The 18,663-nt window shown below is 39.7% G+C and overlaps 1 protein-coding gene across 4 annotated transcripts in view; it reads left to right on the top strand.

Moving 5' to 3' along the window:
- Window positions 1–7,144: 7,144 nt before the first annotated feature.
- GREB1L (GREB1 like retinoic acid receptor coactivator) overlaps window positions 7,145–18,663 on the top strand; it is a 257,646-nt gene continuing 246,127 nt past the window's right edge. For all 4 annotated transcript variants that reach the window (XM_075993604.1, XM_075993603.1, XM_075993602.1 and 1 more), the window contains exon 1: window positions 7,145–7,292. The gene's annotated coding sequence lies outside the window, so the exon portion shown is untranslated. The remainder of the gene's footprint in view (window positions 7,293–18,663) is intronic.

The following is an 18,663-nucleotide window of genomic DNA, read 5'->3' as shown; positions in this document are numbered from 1 at the left end:
CTCTATCCTCAGAACACATCACTCATCCAATATTTCCCACTTCCCCTACCATTCCCCATTTAGTCCAAGCCACTATCACTGTCTGACATGAATTTCTGTAATAGCCACCAAACTCATCTCTTCGCCTCTACTCTCACTGCTCACACTCACTGCCCATTCTCTATACTGTAGCCAGAGGGATGTTTTTAAATGAAACAAAACATTTCACTCTCCTGCTCTCAATCCTTCAGTAGCTTCCCATATTCTTACTATAGTAAGAACACAGTCCAAATGTTTTTCATGCCTGCAAAGCCCTTTACTATGTAGTCTCTGGCTACCTCTTCAGCTTCATTTCTGACACCTTTCCTCTCGTTTATTGCACTATTTCAAGCCTTTCTCCTTACTCTTCCTAGAACTTCCTACTCACAGTCTCATTTCAGGAACTTTGCTCTTGCTCTTCCATCTGCCTGGAATATTCTGCCAGATATTCAATGACTTGCTCCCTCATTTTATTCAGTTTCTGCTCAAACAAATACTTTACCAACACTTATTTCTTCTGTTTTGTTTTCATTTTTGTTGTTTTTTTTTTTTTGAGCCAGAGTCTCACTTTGTTGCCCAGGCTAGAGTGAGTGCCGTGGTGTCAGCCTAGCTCACAGCAACCTCAATCTCCTGGGCTCAAGCGATCCTGCTGCCTCAGCCTCCCAAGTAGCTGGGACTACAGGCATGCGCCACCATGCCCGGCTAATTTTTTCTATATATATTAGTTGGCCAATGAATTTCTTTCTATTTTATAGTAGAGATGGGGTCTAGCTCTTAGGCTGGTTTCGAACTCCTGACCTCAAGCGATCCGCCCACCTCAGCCTCCCAGAGAGCTAGGATTACAGGCGTGAGCCACCATGCCCGGCTCTTCTGTTTTTTTTTTTTTAATAGTAGCTATCCTGCTACGTATCAGGCAGTATCTCATTGTGGTTTTGATTTGCATTTCCCTCATAATTAGTGATGTTGAACATTTTTTTACCTGTTTGTTGGCCATTTATATATATTCTCTGGAAAAGTTCAAGTTCTTTGCCCATTTTTTGATCTGGTTGGGTTTTGTTGTTGTTGAGTTGCAGGAGTTCTTTATATATTCTGGATATTAACCCCTTATCAGATATATGATTTGAAAATGTTTTCTGTCATTCTGTAAGTTGCCTTTTCCCTCTGTTCATTGTGTCTTTTGATGCCCAGAAGTTTTTTATTTGGATGTAGTCTGTTTGATCTATTTTTGTTGTCTGTACTTTTGGTGTAATACTCAGAAATCACTGAGCCAGACGGAGTGGCTCACACCTGTAATCCCAGCACTTTGAAGAATGAGGCAGGAGGATGGCTTGAGGCCAGGAGTTTGAGACCAGGCTGGGCAACATAGCAGGACCCTGTCTCTACCAAAAAAAAAAATAAAATAAAATTACCCAGGTGTGGTGGCCTGCATCTGTAGTCCTAGCTATCCTGGAGGCTGAGGGTTGACCCCAGGAGTTGGAGGTTACAGTGAGCTATGATTGCACCACTGCACTCCAGCCTGGGTGACGGAGTGAAAGCTTGTCTCAAAAAAAAGAGATATCATTGCCAAATGTCCAGTGTCATGAACCTCTACATTTTTAATAAGTGTGTGCTCGCTGTTCATAATTTTTAACTAATCTGTGCTTGCAGATTATACTTATTTTTTTTTTTTTTTTGAGACAGAGTCTCACTTTGTTGTCCAGGCTAGAGTGAGTGCCGTGGCGTCAGCCTAGCTCACAGCAACCTCAAACTCCTGGGCTCGAGCGATCCTTCTGCCTCAGCCTCCCGAGTAGCTGGGACTACAGGCATGCGCCACCATGCCCGGCTAATTTTTTATATATATATATCAGTTGGCCAATTAATTTCTTTCTATTTATAGTAGAGACGGGGTCTCGCTCTTGCTCAGGCTGGTTTTGAACTCCTGACCTAGAGCAATCCGCCCACCTCGGCCTCCCAAGAGCTAGGATTACAGGCGTGAGCCACCGCGCCCGGCCTATACTTATTTTTATTTAGAAAAAAATTTAAAAATCAGCAAGAAGACTTTAGTTATCTTTTAATAATTAATTTATAGCTTTCTTATGTTAGGGTCAAAAACTATGCCTTAGGCCCTAGATTTCTGTTCTTGAAGTTTTGATAAGTTTTTCTTTGTGCCTTAGAACATTTCAGTGTTTACTAATATTCCTGGACTTTAGAAAAGAATGCATTTACATATCCTATGGTTTTAGGGCTCAAAGTTATCTATATGTATTACATATGTGTTTCGTTCATTATCCAAATCCTTTCTTTTCTATTTATTTTTGGTCTATGTAATCTGTCAAATTCTTAGAGAAATGGGTTAAAATTTTTAAAATAAATTTTCCTTTTATTCCCATTAGTTATTTATTTAAATATTTTGGTGCTATGTGTTTGCACTTTAGAATTAGCATATCAGGGTTTGAGTTCCAAGTCCATCTATCACTGTGACACTGAGAACATCGCCTAATCTCTCTAACGCCTAGTTCCTCATCTGCAAAATGAAAGCATTAACCACAGTCATTCCATAGAGTTTTTTTTTTTTTTTTTTTTTTTTGAGACAGAGTCTCGCTTTGTTGTCCAGGCTAGAGTGAGTGCCGTGGCGTCCTAGCTCACAGCAACCTCAAACTCCTGGGCTCGAGTGATCCTTCTGCCTCAGCCTCCCGGGTAGCTGGGACTACAGGCATGCGCCACCATGCCCGGCTAATTTTTTATATATATATCAGTTGGCCAATTAATTTCTTTCTATTTATAGTAGAGACGGGGTCTCGCTCTTGCTCAGGCTGGTTTTGAACTCCTGACCTTGAGCAATCCGCCCGCCTCGGCCTCCCAAGAGCTAGGATTACAGGCGTGAGCCACAGCGCCCGGCCTCATTCCATAGAGTTTTAAGGATTATTTGAGAAAATGTGTGTAAAGCACGTAGCTAAGTGCCCAGTATGTAGTGACTATCAACTGTAACTTTTTTTTTTTTTTTTTTTTTAGGAAGAAATCAGCGAAAGAATCAACTGTAACTTTTGCTAAAGTAAATTGGCCTTGTTCTTCTACCTAAGGCTTACTTTTCAAATATGAATTTCCCTTTGATCTTATATTGTTCCTTTTTCTTCTTTTTTTTCTCCACTTGCTTGTATCTTTATTGGTCATTTGTTTATTTTCAATCTTCCTGTGTCATTTTATTTCAGATATTATTCAGAAGAATATAGTTGTATTTTCTTTGTTTTTTGACTCTGAGGGATTTTTGTCTTTCAATAGGGAAATTTAACTCACTTGATTTATTGTTGTTAATGCTAAGAAGGTATTCATACACCTTAAGTTATGTTTTCTCTTTGTTATGCTTTATTTTTCCATCTTTTCCTGACTTTTGTGGTATTGGTAGTTTTCTTTGTATTTTTTTCTCCTCAAATTATTTGAAAGTTCTACAACCAACTGGTTCTATAACCAATAACTACAACCAATTGTAGTTATTATCTTTAAATTAAAAAAATTGAACTGATAAATGCTTATAAATACCAAGAAAAAAAGGGTATCTATTCCTTATTTCCCATTGTGCCCTCCCCCAAACATGATGAGACTTTTAACTGTTAAAATTCTCTCTCTAAGAGCCCATACCTCCCACATTTGTTGAAATAAACTGGAATTTTAATTTTAGATTATTTTTGATATTTTAATTTTTGCTTTTTCTTAATGTGAACCCTGTCTTAACATTTAGATTGTATAAAAACATTATCAATAATTACTTAGCTTTTACTAGGTTTTTGCTCTTCAGTATTTTTTGTATGTTTTATCTTCCTCTTTATTGAGTCTTTTAATTAATTGCAAGTAACATCAAACACATTACAAAGAAGCTTAATAGTAAGTAGAATTTGGGCTCATTTAACTGAGATAATAGTTCTGAGGCAAGTTTCAAGTACAGTTTGATGAGGGCTCCAACTCTTATCTCCAGCACTGTTTTGTTTGTTTTGTGTTTTGATAATAACCATTGTAATGAGTGTGAAGTGGTATCTCATTGTGGTTTTGATTTGCATTTTCCTAGTGGCTAATGATTTTAGCATTTTTTCATGCGCTTATTGGCCGGCCATTTCTGTACCTTTTCTGGAGAAATATCTATTAAAACTATTTGTCCATTTTTCATTTGTATTGTCTCTTTATTTTTGAGTTGTGAATGCTCTTTATATATTCTGGCTAATAGATTTTTTTTTTTTTACCAGATATGTGATTTGCAATATTTTCTCTCATATTGTGGGTTGTTTTTTCACTTTCTTGATATCATTCTTTGATATACGAAAGTTTTTAATTTTATGAGTCAATTTATCTAGTTTTGCCTTTGTTGCTCACACTGGAGTGTGGAGCCAAGGGCAAAAGGATGTTCGTGAGAGCACAACCAGGATACAATCATAGAAATTTCCCCATTGCTAAAGCAAAGGATAATAATAAAGCATCACAATAAACACTCAGAAGGATTCTATCATTTATATGGGCTCTGCTGTGAGTCTCACGTTTTTCACTGCATTTGGGGTTTTCATGCAGCATATCTATGTAGAAGTATTTGGGAATCATTGTTATAGGGCTGAGTGGATGGATTCACAGGTAATAATAGCAGTTAACATGTAATAGCGTTCCAGGCACTAATGAATGCATCCTCTCAATCCACATATCTACTCCCTGAAGTATATACTATTAGGCTGGAGTCAAGTAGCTTGGTCAAGCTTACACAGTAGGTTAAGTCTTGGTGCCAGGGTTCAAAACTATCGGGTCTACCTTCAGAGTGTTCACTTTTAACTCTATCATCTTTAACAATCACGGAAGTCTGAGGAGGGATATACAAAGCCCAAAGGAGGCATAAGGCATTTACACAAATTCAGGACAAGAGAGTATGTTATCTGATAAAGGTGACATTGAACTATTTCAACCTACCAGAATGTCAATAGATCACTCTAACTTTTAACTTTGTTAGGGACTTGCCTTGTTTACTGATGAATCACCAATACCAGTGGTGGACTATGCTATCTGATTCACATGGGTGCTTAACACATTTTTATTGAATGGATGAAGAATGAATACCACAGTCCTGTAATATTACACTAAGGTCCTTGAGTGACTGTGCCATGTTTGCCTTCACATCTCTAGAGTCTAGTGTGCTTGGCACTCAACAAACGGTATTTGAACTAAACTGAGAGAAAGCTGCACTTGATTTTACTTTAAGGCTGCTCAGTGTTTGCAGTTTCCTTATCTGTCTCTTTCCCCTGCAACTCTACAGACCTCAAGAAGAATTGGGTTTTTCAAAAGATTCTCACCTGCTTTAACTTCTTATGATCTTAGTTTATATTCACCAGGTGAACCTTAAAGCTCAGGTTTCTAAAGTGCTTAGCATCTTTTCCACATATGTGGCCAGTTCTCACGATGAGTTTGCTGAGTGACATTGGATTCTTTTTAGCTAATAATAATCTGCACCTTTCTATGTTGTAGTTATTTTTTTTTAAATACTGATTTTATTTACTAAGCCCACGTTGTATGCATGACCCGGAACTGTGGGAGTACAGCAGTGATTGAGAAAGTAGTTTTTCCACGTTCAGGCCACTTAAAAACGTTCCCATGTGTTTTTAAAGGCCCAACAATGGGAATTTAATTGTAAAACAACAACAAAAACATTTCAGCTCCTTAACCTCACAAGGAGCAAAACATGATTTAAAAAAATAAAAATGCCAGCTGAGTATGTCTTCCCAGTAGAGGAGGGAGAGAAGACAAACCGTGCATGAATCACTCACTTTTGCTAGTCACATCTGAACTGTGCCTTGAGTTATTTTCTGGTGATTCCAGATTTCCAGTTAATTCCCTCTGCATCGACCAGAAGAGAAAAGAAAGAAAAACGTATTTCGGTTCTGGAAAAGAAGAAGAAGGAGAAGAACAAGAAGAAGGAGGAGAAGAAGAAGAAAGCAGGAGAAACAAACAAAAATACTGATTTAGCATCTGAGATCCAATTTAATTGACACTGTCTATAAACTACTATTTTCAATTATTACAGTAACACTTGACAATGAGCCCGATCCACCCGGGACTGGGCGCCGCTAGCCTCCCCCACTCCCAAGAAGATGCTGAGCTCTCTGGGGCTACACTGCCCCCAAAGGCAGTAAAAATAGATCACCTCTCCTCTACCTAGATTCTTCCACCACATCCAGGGTGGAGCTTCTTTTTCCAGAAGGTGTAGTTGTGTACCTGTGGCAACAATTTACAGTTTAAAGAAATGGAGGAGCTACACTTTTAATAATACGACAGCCGCCAGCTGTGAAAAGTGGAGGCAAATCTGTCACTATCGGGCGCAGCATCTATAGAGAACACTGGCCCTGCAGCACCCGCCAAGGCCCGGGCCGGAGCTCCCACTGCGGTCCGGGGAGGCTCCCGCTGAGCCAAGCCGGGCCGGCCGCGTCCCTGAGCCCCGGGCCGGGGCCCTTGCTCATCTGGGAGGTGCAAAAAGTCTGCTCTGGCCCGGTGCTCTGGCGCTTGTTTGGTTTTGTCCGCGCCCTGCCCCTGCTCCTGCCCTACCCCCTTCCTGCAAAAGGCCAAGGGTTTTTGACCCACCATCGCCCAGGCCGAGTTCATGCTTAGGGCTCCTCAGCCGCCGTCCAGCGAGCAGAGAAAGCAATCGTGCAGTGAGGCGAGAGCACTCTGTGCATGGACGCGGGCTCGGCGGGAAAACCGTTTTTCTTCCCGGCTGCCCCCGTCAGCGGCCCTAGGGGGCCTTCCTTCCCAGAAGACCCCCGGCGCACCCCGGCGCCCGCACCGCACGATGACCGCACACATCTGTTTGCTGGAGTTTGGAAATGGAGGCGTGAGGACAGTGCACGCAGGGCTCCACAGTGCGGAGGCGTCTTTGCAAGGGGTGGGTAGGGAACCGCGCGCCCACCGCACTCGCGGAGGGCCGGGGCCCTCGGGGCCACTCGCGGACGCGGCGGCAGCAGGGGGGAGAGGCGGGGCCGCGGGAGGCGGCGCGGGATCCCCGCCGCGGAGCTGCCGGGCGGGCGGGAGGGGCAGCACCTGAGGAATCCGCCTCCGGCCGCGGCGGCCGCCGCCTCGCTCCGCCCCGGGGAACTGAGCGCGCGGCCCGCCAGCCTGCCACAGAGAGGCAGCCGCCGGCGGCGCTAGCACCTCGGAGGCGGGCGGCCGGAGCGAGCGGAGCGCAGCCCTGGGAACCGGCCTGGGGGTGGGGAGACCAGCCCGGCCGAGGCGAGGGCCAGCCCTGGTCCTCCGCCCTCGCGCCCCGCCGGGGCCAGGTGAGCGGCTGCGGGACTCCGAGGCGCGGGCGCGGGCGGGGAGCGGGCGCACGCCTCCGCCGGGCAGGCGCTGCCTGTGGCGGGCTGGACGCCCTGCCTGCGCCGGGAAGGCGCGGCGGACTTTGGGGAGGAGCGGGAAGGCGGAGCGGGGCGCGCGCGCGGGTGCGTCCGTGCGGCGAGGCCAGGCGCGCGTGCCAGCCCGGGCTCCGGAGCCGCTCTCTTCCCGCCCCGAAGGGACCCAGCCCGTGCTCTCCGCGCCGGAGGCCAAAGGCCTGTCACCCCGGGTTCTGCTCGCTGCCTTTGTGGCGGGAGCGGGGCAGCCCGGGCGGGCGTGAGGGGCGGCGCGGGAGCGCAGAGGCCGGCGGCGAGGGGCGCGCCCCGACCGCCCCGGGGGCCCAGGGGCGGCAGGCGTCGCTGGGGCTGGCGGGCGGGCGGGACGGGGACGCGGAGGGGACGCGGGGAGGATGGACAGAGCTCAGCTTGGGAAAGTTGAGAGCGCTCAGACGTGGCCGAGCGCTCGCTCGCTCGGCGTCCCCGGCTTTCCTCCCGCCACACCGAATGTCACTTGGTCACGAGCGGGCGCGCGTGTCTCCGGCCAGCGCTTCCATGTTCCCGCGAGTGGCCGAGGACCATTTTTTGTTCAGAATGAGACACAAAGGCTCGTGTTGACAGCTGCCCCTGACACAAGTGGACGGCGAGGCGAGGCGCGCCTTGCACGGGGGAGGCGTGATGAGGCGGTCTGTTGAAGTGGGGCGGTCCCCGCAGCCCCCGTGCGACCTCCGCACGGGGAAGTCGCCCGCGGAGACTCGGTGCGTGGGTCTCGGTGGCGCCGAGCCCGGGGGCGCCCCAGAACGCGCCGCCGCCGCGCGGGAACAGCCGCTGCCTCTCGCCGAAGCGGACGGACCCGAGAGACTCCCGGTCTTGCCCCTTTCTTCTGTGGCCGAGCCCGTTCCCAGGTCCTTAGCCAACCCTCTCTGACCCTCGGTCGCCGGCTGAGAAGACAGAAACCACATTTTAATTTCTACTGTCGCACCATAAGGCACCCCTCCTTCCCCCTTGAGACGAGAAGCTTTGTTCAAATCCCATTTTTAAAACTAGCCATTTAAAGATGGGGAAGAGCTTTTCCTCAAAAGGTTTTTGAACTTAACGCTCCCTTAAGAACCTCTCGTTCCCCTGTAACATGTTCTTATACTTTAAATCCTGGAATTCTGCTTTGGGATTTGTGGCTGGGTTGGTCCTCTTTCTTTCTGAAAATTTCTACGAGATTTTACAAATTGCAATACTGAAGACTTGTTTAAAAGAGAAGGGAACTAAGATAATTGTTTCATTGAAAATATTTAGTAATAAAATTACATGCATATGGGTATGTATTTAAAAGGGAAATTTTAATTAATGTATATTGAAAAGGAATATGGTAGGGTAAAAATTTCAAGTAACAGTGAGGCGTATACAGTGTTAAGTCCCCTCTCCCCAATCCCATACTCCCATGTCGTGTTCTCCCCTCCAGAAGCAACCACTGTTGTAAATTTCCTGTATATCCTACCATAAATCTCCTATTACAATGAAATTACACTATAGAAATGATGAAATGAATTGAATATAAGACTGAACCATGTATTAGTGCTGATGACAATAGTTTGATATCCACTCGTGATGACATTAGAATCTTTTATTTGGCCTAAGGTGGACAGTTATTACCTTGAAGATCAGTTAGACTGCTAAAAATCTTAAAACAAGCATTTAGTGGAAAGCAGAACTATTAAACTATTATTCCCTCCCACACATATACCAGTTTCTCCACACAGGTTTTTTATAACGTTTGTTGATTTTTTCCTCCATTTTGGAACTCTTTATGAAGAAGAGAATGAGTACTATAGTTTTCTTTGTCTACTGCAGTGTGTGTCTGAAAACATTGAAAGGACATATGTATGCTCCCATTGACATGAGGTAATGAAAAATGTTAGCAGTAAGGGAGAAATATGGAGTCCAGGTTTAAAACATTTGGTTGCATCTCTTAGTTTCAGGCCTAGATTTGCCATAAAGTAGCCACACAAAGTAACTTTCTTGGAAAAGCCTTTATTTTCCCCTCAGTTAATACTTAAATTGAATGGTTCTTAAGAGTCCTTCTAACTCCAAAATTCTGTAATTAAAATAGTAGTTTTGTAGGTGTCTTAAGACTGGCTAAGAATAACCCAGTTGGATATTAGACAGTGGGGTGACCAAAAAGATTCCTGAGTGGCAGATTCATAAAGAGGAGTTTAGAGATGTTTAAACTACATTCCTGCTCTTATGAGTTTGATATCATTGGAGAACAGCTACTTTAACTTTCCCATAAAATGAATGTCTGTTTATGTTGCTGAGAGAAGCCAAACCCTGGGCTGAATGGGCCTCTTCGTGCCACCTTGTGTGGCTAAAGAGTGAATTCTCTTCACAGCTCACACTGCCATTTTTAGGGAAATTACTCTTACCAAATCTTTACTTTTCTTTTTGGTAAAGTAAAAATAAAGTTCATTTACTTCAAAGAGACTTGACATATTCCTTACAGTTAAGATATTTTAGTTACTTTATAAGTATTCACTTAGAGATCATGCTCTTAGGAAACTAATCTTTAAAACACCTACAACCTTTAGGCTAATGATCCCTGGGTGGACACTGGAGTTGAGGAGTGATTGCAAAGTTGTGATTGCAAAGTTATGAAAGTAAAACGAATTAGCTAATTTTTGTTATGTATGATCTAAATTAAGGGATTTCACAAGTACACTGTACATCATAATTGCAAAAATCATTGATGTTAAGATACATACTGGAAGCTTCTGAAACACTGATAAAAATGTGTAATTATTTTGAATAAATCTATGATATAAATTATAGTAAAGTTTTAGGCATTATTTGATTGGGATGAACTAGCATAATAGATTTGTAAGGTTGCTTAGAGTAATCTTGATTGACTGAAAAAACTGATAAACAACAAAAACATTAAGTACCAGTAGTGAAATTCTTCACAATGGCAATAGTTTGGTTTTTTCCAGTTCTCTTCCCAATCTTGCTATATGAATGTATATTTTTGCAGATGTCTTATCATATTGGAGATACATTTTTACTGATTTTTTATAAACATTTTTCAATAGTTTATTGTTACTTATAGTAATTTTGTAATTGTTTATACAATGGATGTCTCATCATTTACTTAACCTTCCTATTTTGAGTTTTCCAGTATTTAAAAAAAAATATAATGCCCATCTTCATGAATGTAACTTTATTCTTTTTCTTTTCTTTTTTGACTTCCTCAGGAGAGGTAGTATAGTGTAGTTGCAAATAGGTCGGCTTTAAAATGAGAGGTTCTGGGTTCAAACCTAGCTTCATCACCATCACTTATTGGCAATTATTGGGCAAGTAACTTATTTACTCAGAACTTTAATTTACTAATCTGTAGAATGGGTATAGTAATAGCTCTCTATGAAGTTGTTAAGATAAAAAGCAACGACGTGAAACACATTGTAGCTATTATTCTTATTAGGAAATTTCCAGATTTCTGTTAGTTTCCAAATTACTTTCTAAAAGGATTATATACATTTATACTGTCATTAACAATCTATGTGTGTGCTTATGTTATTCTAAAACATTATTGTTACGAATTTGATCAGTGTGAAATTGTATCCCTTTGTTTTGATTTGGATATGTTTGGTCTTGTACAAAGTAAGGGATAGTTTTCTCAGCAGTATTCTATAATTTTCTAAATGAAGTGGTGGAAGCTTCATTGCTTTAGTCATTTTGAGTTGGACTATAAGATGAATATATAACAGAGGTCAGTTAGAATGCTAGTGAAGATGGAACCCAATTTTCCAATAGGCTTTTTTTGAATTGTAGTTTTATTGTATTTTCAGGCTATACTAATATTTATAAGCTATTACTATTATTATCTTAAACCTTAGAAAAGTAGCTGTTAAAATTAATAACTAATATCATATGTAAAGCCTATTTAAGTGAAAATACAATCTTCTTTTCCTTGAAGGGCTGATTTATAAATAGTAGTATTGTCATCACAATTTGATGGATTTCTACTAGGACTGCTTCTCAAAACTTGAGGAAAAATTGGAGAGAGAAAATGTATGATCTTGAATCATGTTATCTTTTGGCTACAAATAGATAATGAAGCTATGCTCTCTGACTGGAGTTCTTACATAGTCAAGGTAATTTAGACTACACAAAAGTAAGTTCTGGAGTTCTAACAGCCCTGATATTTCTGGCAAACACACACCCAACAAGGATAACAGCAGCTCTTTGTGCTGTTGAGCCCCAGGAGGGCTCCCTATTGTGTACTCTCTCTTCCCTCCCATTCTTGACTGACTGGTGATAGCAACTCCCTCAAGTCCAGATGTGAAGTCCCATAGTGACTCCTCTCTTTTACCCAACTCCGTGTTTATCCCTACCACCCACCCCTTCAGCATGTTTGCTTTTGTTCTGCCTTATGATATAGAGAATTCACTATCTTTTCAAGGTTGTGGTTTCAGGTTTTATTTTTATTTTATCCTATGTTCTATGAGTATCTTCAATAGTCCCTACGATGGAGACTCCAGCCATGATAGCTGGATTAACATAGCATAGATTAACACATAATCAGCACTTGATAAATGTTTGTTGCTATGAACCATATCTTGTATTGTCTTCTCTGTCCCTGGTCATGGTTCTGTTTTTTACGGTATCGGTCTGCAGAAGCAAGTTCCAGTTGTGTCCTGTATTACTGTGTTTGTTTGGTAATACTGTGTATTACCAAGGTTAGGAGTTGGGAAACCTGCTTGTTCTGGCTCATCTCACTGCTTGTGTGCTTAGGGGAGTTTCTTAACTCCTGTGCCTTACTTTTCTTCTGTAAAATGGGATTGACAGTTTCTACCCTAATTACCAACCTTCTGCATAGGATTGTTGTGAAGATAAAGTGAAATAATAAGTGTGGAAATATTTTAGAAAGAAGGATCTACAAATTCATGTTGTCAAAATTACATATTGTCATTAGCCTTCTCAGAGTGTCCATATCTTTGAGAAAAACCTCATCTCAGTGTGGAGTTGCACTTGAAGCTTGGAGTTAAATGCAAATTCTTGGGGCCTACCCTAACGTGTTGAATCAGAAACTCTGGGGATGAGGCCTACCAGTCTGCATTTTAACAATCCTTTTAGTGTTCAGATTATAAAGATTCAATAGATTGATAAAATCTAGTGTTGGCAATTGGCTAAAGAAATAGTTATTCTCATTTTAAGGGTGATAGCAAATAATTACAAATTTTCTGGAGAGTAATTTGGCATTCTGTATCAAGACTTTACATACCTGCCCTGTCCAGTATGGTAGCCCCTAGCCACATGTAGCTATTTAAATGTAAATTAATTAACAGTATATACAACCAAAGATTCAGTTTCTTAGTTGCTCTAGTCACATTTCAGGTGCTTAATAGCTGCATGTGGCTGGTAACTACCATGTGAGTTGTTTAGATATAGAAGATTTCCATCATTGGAGAAAGTTCTGTTGGAGAATTTTGATCGAAACTCCCTCAGAAATTTCTAGGAATTTGTTAAAAAGAAATAATTAGATGCACAAAAGTATATAACAAAAATACCACCTGAAATGTTATTTATAAGAGTAAAAAATTAGAAACACCATCTTAAAAATTGAGTTATAGTAAATACCTATGAAAATAATGTTAAACGTGTTGTGAAAGTATTTCTGTTATAGAATCATTTTACTTATTTGGGTGGATAGCTTAGGTACAAGAGGTTTGGGGATCAATTTTTCTCCTCTTAAAAATGCACATGAGTATGACAGAGCTTTCCCTTCTCAGCCTACAGCTCTTCTCACAGTAGTATAGGATGACTTTCATTAAGAAATGAGCAGAGGCACTTGAGAGCTCTCTAAACTGCATCAGTATCAGCTGGGTTCTTGTTAGAAATTCACAGTCTCAAGCCCCTCCCCAAGTCTACTGAATCAGAATCTCTGGCAGGGCCCAGGAATTGGTATATTAACAACCTGTGCACTTATTAGCCATTTCTGCCTCCTATCACTGAATCACTCAAGTGTCATCTGTTTTATCTTAGCCAAGTTAAAAATCTCCCTGAACTCGGTCTAGGTACTGTTCTAGGTACTGGGGATGCCGCAGTGAAGAAAAGTGACAAATATCTCTGTCCTCTTGGGAATCAGACAATAAACAAAAGAAAAGAGTAAAACAGATTGTCTTTTAGATAGTGAGAAGTGCTAGAGAGGAAAACAAAGCAGAAAGGGAAGATAGAAAGTGAGATGGGATTGTGATTTTTTTTGCATTGAGAAGTGACACCTGAGAGAAGACCTGAACGTGGCAAGAGACTGAGCCTTTGCAAAGTTAGGGGAAAGGGTTCTAGCCTGTGGTTACAGGGGTAACTAGGAGACCAGTGAGCTGAAGAGGAGAGGCAAGTGAGGGAGTGAGTGGGGGATTAGGTCAGAGTGGTAATCTATTAATAGATCTTTTTACTTCAAATTCTTTGTTCTTTCTAGTGTACCACACTCCTTGAATTCTTTAGGTGATCAGTTTGTAAAGAGATCAAACATCCTGAAATTTACTGTTTTTCAGCATGATCTGTCAATTCCTGCCACATTTGCCTGGGGTGCTTATTAAGTACAGATTATTGGTTGCTAGAGCTACTAATAAGAATTTCTGGGGTGGGACCCTGGAATGTGCATTTTAACAATCTTCCCAGGTGGTTTTTATGGACACAAAAGTCTTAGAACTACTCTTCACATTTATTCTGTACATTCAGTTTTTATAAAGCAGATGGGTATAAAGTTGTTACCTCTGCGTATACATGTTACAATGTGAAGAGAAGATGTAATTGGTATAATGTCTCATTTACTTTCTGTACTTGTAAACCAATTAAATAGACACTACTTATATAAGCTTTTTAATATATTTATATATGTATATATCTTTATGGAAGTATTTAAGGAACTGTAAGACCATTATCATAACTTGTACCCACATCAGAGGATGGGGGAATATTTTTACCTGAGAGTTCTGCCACCCCTTCCTGACAGTCTGTTCTGTTTTTTGGAAAGGGCAAATTTAAATCTATTTCATTTTTTTTCCTGTTTTCTTTTTTCTTTCTTCTTCCTCTTCCCTTCTTGAAATCATATCATCCTAAGTTAAACATCATTAACATTTTGGTGGCCATTCTTTTATGCATATGTATATATATTCACCAACATAAATAATTTTACTTAAGTGGGATCATATTATGTTTTTTTAAAAACTGTAGTCACTTTTAAAAAAATCAGGGGGCTATTTTTCCCTTCACCCTTTCTTTTTATGCCAACAATGTCACTGATCTGCTATTTGTGTTGTTACAACTTTTTCCATGATCATGTAACCTTATAAATATTGCATATTTTTCAGTATTTATATATACTATTTTATTTTACATATATATGCACATATATAAAAACTCATCTTTCTTTTTCACTTAATAAAATACAAAGTTATCTGGTATATCTTATATTTATTCTTTTTAATTCCTACATAATAGTCTATAAAAATATTGCACAGTTAAACAGCCATTACTTCATTGCAGGGCATTTATTTAGGGTAAGCAGAAACCAGAACTATATAGTAAAAGATAGATATATCTGATTACACAATTCTAAAATATTTTTGTAAAGCAAAAAAGAACCATAAATACCATAGACAAATGACAGATTGGGAAAAAACATCTCTATGTATGCAGATAAAAGATTACCATATGTGGCACATAAGGAACTCTTACAAAACGGTAATAAAATATTATGTAAAACATAATTTTAAAATATCTTGCAAACACTAGGACTAGCCATTCACAGAATCACTATTCCAAATGGTCAATAAATATGAAAAATGCTTAGCTGTTTAGAAATGTAAGTTAAAAATAATAATAAGCTATCACTTGATACCTACTTGATATTAACATAGAACTTTAGTCCACATTAAAATTTCCAGAACTACTTTGTTTGTTCATTGAAAAATCTTTATAGAAACTTTTGTTTTGAAAGTTATATTAAAGCTCTGTAATATAATTATTTCCCAGTGCTTATGATTTGCTCAGAGAATCTGAGAAAGATTGACTTATTTTCTTTCAGACTCAGCTCAAAATATATTCTGTTTTAAAACAGAAGTTTATTGAATTTTAGGGCCATAGATCAGTCTACCCTGAGAAGAAAATAATGTTGCAGGGCTTACTTGACAAGTCAAGTAAGGTTACCCAGCTAGTCCTGCATGTTTTCTCATTTACCAGATTACTTCACAGTGTCTGCTCATACCTTTAATTGCAACTAATGTTGAGAAGTCATATTTTAGGAATTTTTTTCATTTGCAAAAGATATCTAGTGTGCTATGTTTGGAGAAATTATACTTTCTTTAATATGTTCAGATTTTAAGTAGAAATAATTGCATATGCGAACAAGATAAGAAATAAAAAAAGAAACATTGCAAACAATCCTACCATCCTTACAAAATGAACTGTTGCTGCAGTTGTGTCTGCTTCAAATATTTATATATATGCATTAATGATTTTACATGCTAATAATAGTTCTCTAATATTTCTAAAATCTTTTGGTAACTTTGACTTTCAGGCTTTTTAAGATGGTCTGCTTGACTCTGCCTTTCCTTTCTTTCAATCTGTTTTTCATGGATGCCATTTTTAAGCCTTGAACGTTGTTTCGTATCATCCAAATGATCAAATGCCTTCAATAGCTACCAGTTTCCTCTTTTATCATTTCCCAAAGGCTGTCACCCTAATCATTAGTACCCTAGTCTAATGCTGTCAGCTGCGTGTAACAAATAAAAAAAAAACTAAAGGTATTAAACAATGATGAGTTCTTTACATCACCAAAATGCCTAGGGGGAAGAAGGAGAAAGGCAATTCCTGGGTTAATTCATGTGCTTAACCACATCATCATGGACCAAGGTTCTTTTGTTCTTTCTCTGCCATCCTCAGCTTGTTGATGTTTGTCTTCCAGCTTGTTTCTGCATCATCCCAAGATATTATCAGCATCCCCAAGATTCACATCCTTACACAGGTTTGACTGGACTTAGAAAAAGGCTGTTTTTCTTCAGGCTAAATGCTTTTTAAAGAGTTTACCTCCATACATAGATGTCCCAAATCCACTTGGCCAAAATTCACCTCATGTTCATGCATAAGCCAGGCAGCAACCAGGAAAATGGAATTACCATACTGATGTAGAATATTCAAGATTTACCCCAGAGCCCCAGGGGAAAGGGTCCATCCTTTCAGGTCAGCATGCGCAAGCTCTGGGGTTATTAATATTGAAGAAGACCAGGAAATAGCTTGATCAGGCAACTAGCAGTGTATGCCATGAAGTTGAATTTCCTCAGTTCTCTTCAAGGCTCTTCATAATCTGACCCCATGATAATTTAATACAAAACCTGTATTCTAGATAAGCCAGTCAGTTGTCTCTCCTGCCTCTATATATTTTGCTAATGCGCCTCCCTACCTATGACTTGACTCATGTTGTTTCTTTCTTAGAAAGTTCTCCCTATTCTCTACAGCTGATGTGGCTATTTCAATTTAAATGAAGTAAAATTTAAAATTTAGCTCCTTAAGCACACTAGTCACATTTCAAGAGCCTAGTGGCCACATGTGGCTAGCGGCTACTGTAATGGATCACAGAAAGTTCTGATGGACAGCCCTGCTTTAGAGATTCTTACAGATTATATCTATTATTTAACAGAGTGTTGCCAAACTGTGGACCACCTATACGAGAATCAATCAGAGGTGCTGTTTAAATGCAGATTCCAAACTCTAAGAATAGGCCTGGGGTCACATTCATGCCTATTAAAGATGAAGAACACTGCTTGAGATGTAGTTTAGTTTATTTCTTTTATAGAAATATACTGAATTTTGGAGTTTTCTTTAATTTTCTCCTACTCTAAACTTCTATAGCATTCATAGTTTGTATGTCAAATTTTAGCATTTCATCATAGACATTAATATTTTCTAATTGTTTCAGAAAGTACTTTTTCCTCAATTTTATAGTATAAGCCCCATAAGAGGAGGTACTATGGCATATTACTGCCTGTGTTTTCCAAAATGTCTAATATAACATTGGGTACATAATAAATATATTGACTGATGAATTATATTATACAGAAGTGATAGTCTATAGTGTATTTAATTGGCGGTTTTTTGAAAAATCATAATACTGTCTACTATATTGAAGATAGAAGATGGATGATAGTAAGAATATTTTCTTAATATTTTTCCTCAGTTTCATTTGTTGGAAATAAAACTGAAAATCTTGGTTGTATTTCTAACAAGTAGTATATGAGGGTGTTCCCTATCAGGCTTAAATTTTCAGCATTTAAAAAGTGGCTATTTAAAAAGTGCTCTGATTCCTTGATTCTCTTATAGAACTTAAAAGTAGTCAAACCTCTGGATCCATAGTTGATAAAGAATCTTTCTGTTGCAAATGACCTTCCCAGGTGGACCAGAGTTCCTCTCCTGATTAACTACAGAATCCCAGGTACCTGTTCGGCTGTTCTACTTTGATGATTTAATAATGGCCTGAGAATTGCTGGAGCAGGAGATTAAAGTCTTGGAAATATTAGAGAATAGCTAGTTTTACATCTTCACAAGTTGGAGCACAGTGAATTACCAAGGTAGAATAGTAACACCTTAGTCATGAGCAGCAGCATCTCACCTAGGACTAACATGAGGAATGTTTCTCTTTGTGCATAATTTCACAGATTGCATCATTCCAGGAGGTGATGTGAAAACAAATGGATACATTTCTCTGGTAGGCTCATTACCTTATAATACAACATCAGTCGAATCTATTACTTAAGAAATAAAATCTGTATTGAACAAGTAACTATTTTCCTTTGAGACTCTTGATATTTTTGACTCAAAGGCAGTTGACACATAATTCAATTACCAAATAGTCACATTTCTGAGGTAATGGATCAATACACCAAGCACAATGCTTAATACAAAATAGACTCTCAGAAAATGTTAGTTCTTTGTCCTCATTAGAATTGTTGAATTGAATGATAGGTCTCAAACTTTATCAGAGACTAGCAATTAGTTTTAAGCGTTTTGCCTCCCAGTTAAAAATGTTACCAAGTTATTTTCTGGAAAAATTAGACCATGTAAAAATCTCCTTTCTCTCCCTTCTTCATATAAATAGAGCAATCAAATACTAGGTGTGGTATTTTTACAATATTCTTGGTCAAAAGTAGTATAGGAGTTGTTTGATATTGATAGGTATTAAATGGACCATTTGCATAATCTTCTAAAGCTCTATTGGAGTCTGGAAGTGTATGTCTGTGTTATGGTATTTCAGATATTTGAAATGTTTGAGGTTTTA

This window comes from Microcebus murinus, chromosome 17, assembly GCF_040939455.1.
Source record: "Microcebus murinus isolate Inina chromosome 17, M.murinus_Inina_mat1.0, whole genome shotgun sequence".
Lineage (NCBI taxonomy): Eukaryota > Metazoa > Chordata > Mammalia > Primates > Cheirogaleidae > Microcebus > Microcebus murinus.
Note: the sequence above shows the minus strand (reverse complement) of the source record. Positions and strands in the feature narration are given on the sequence as shown.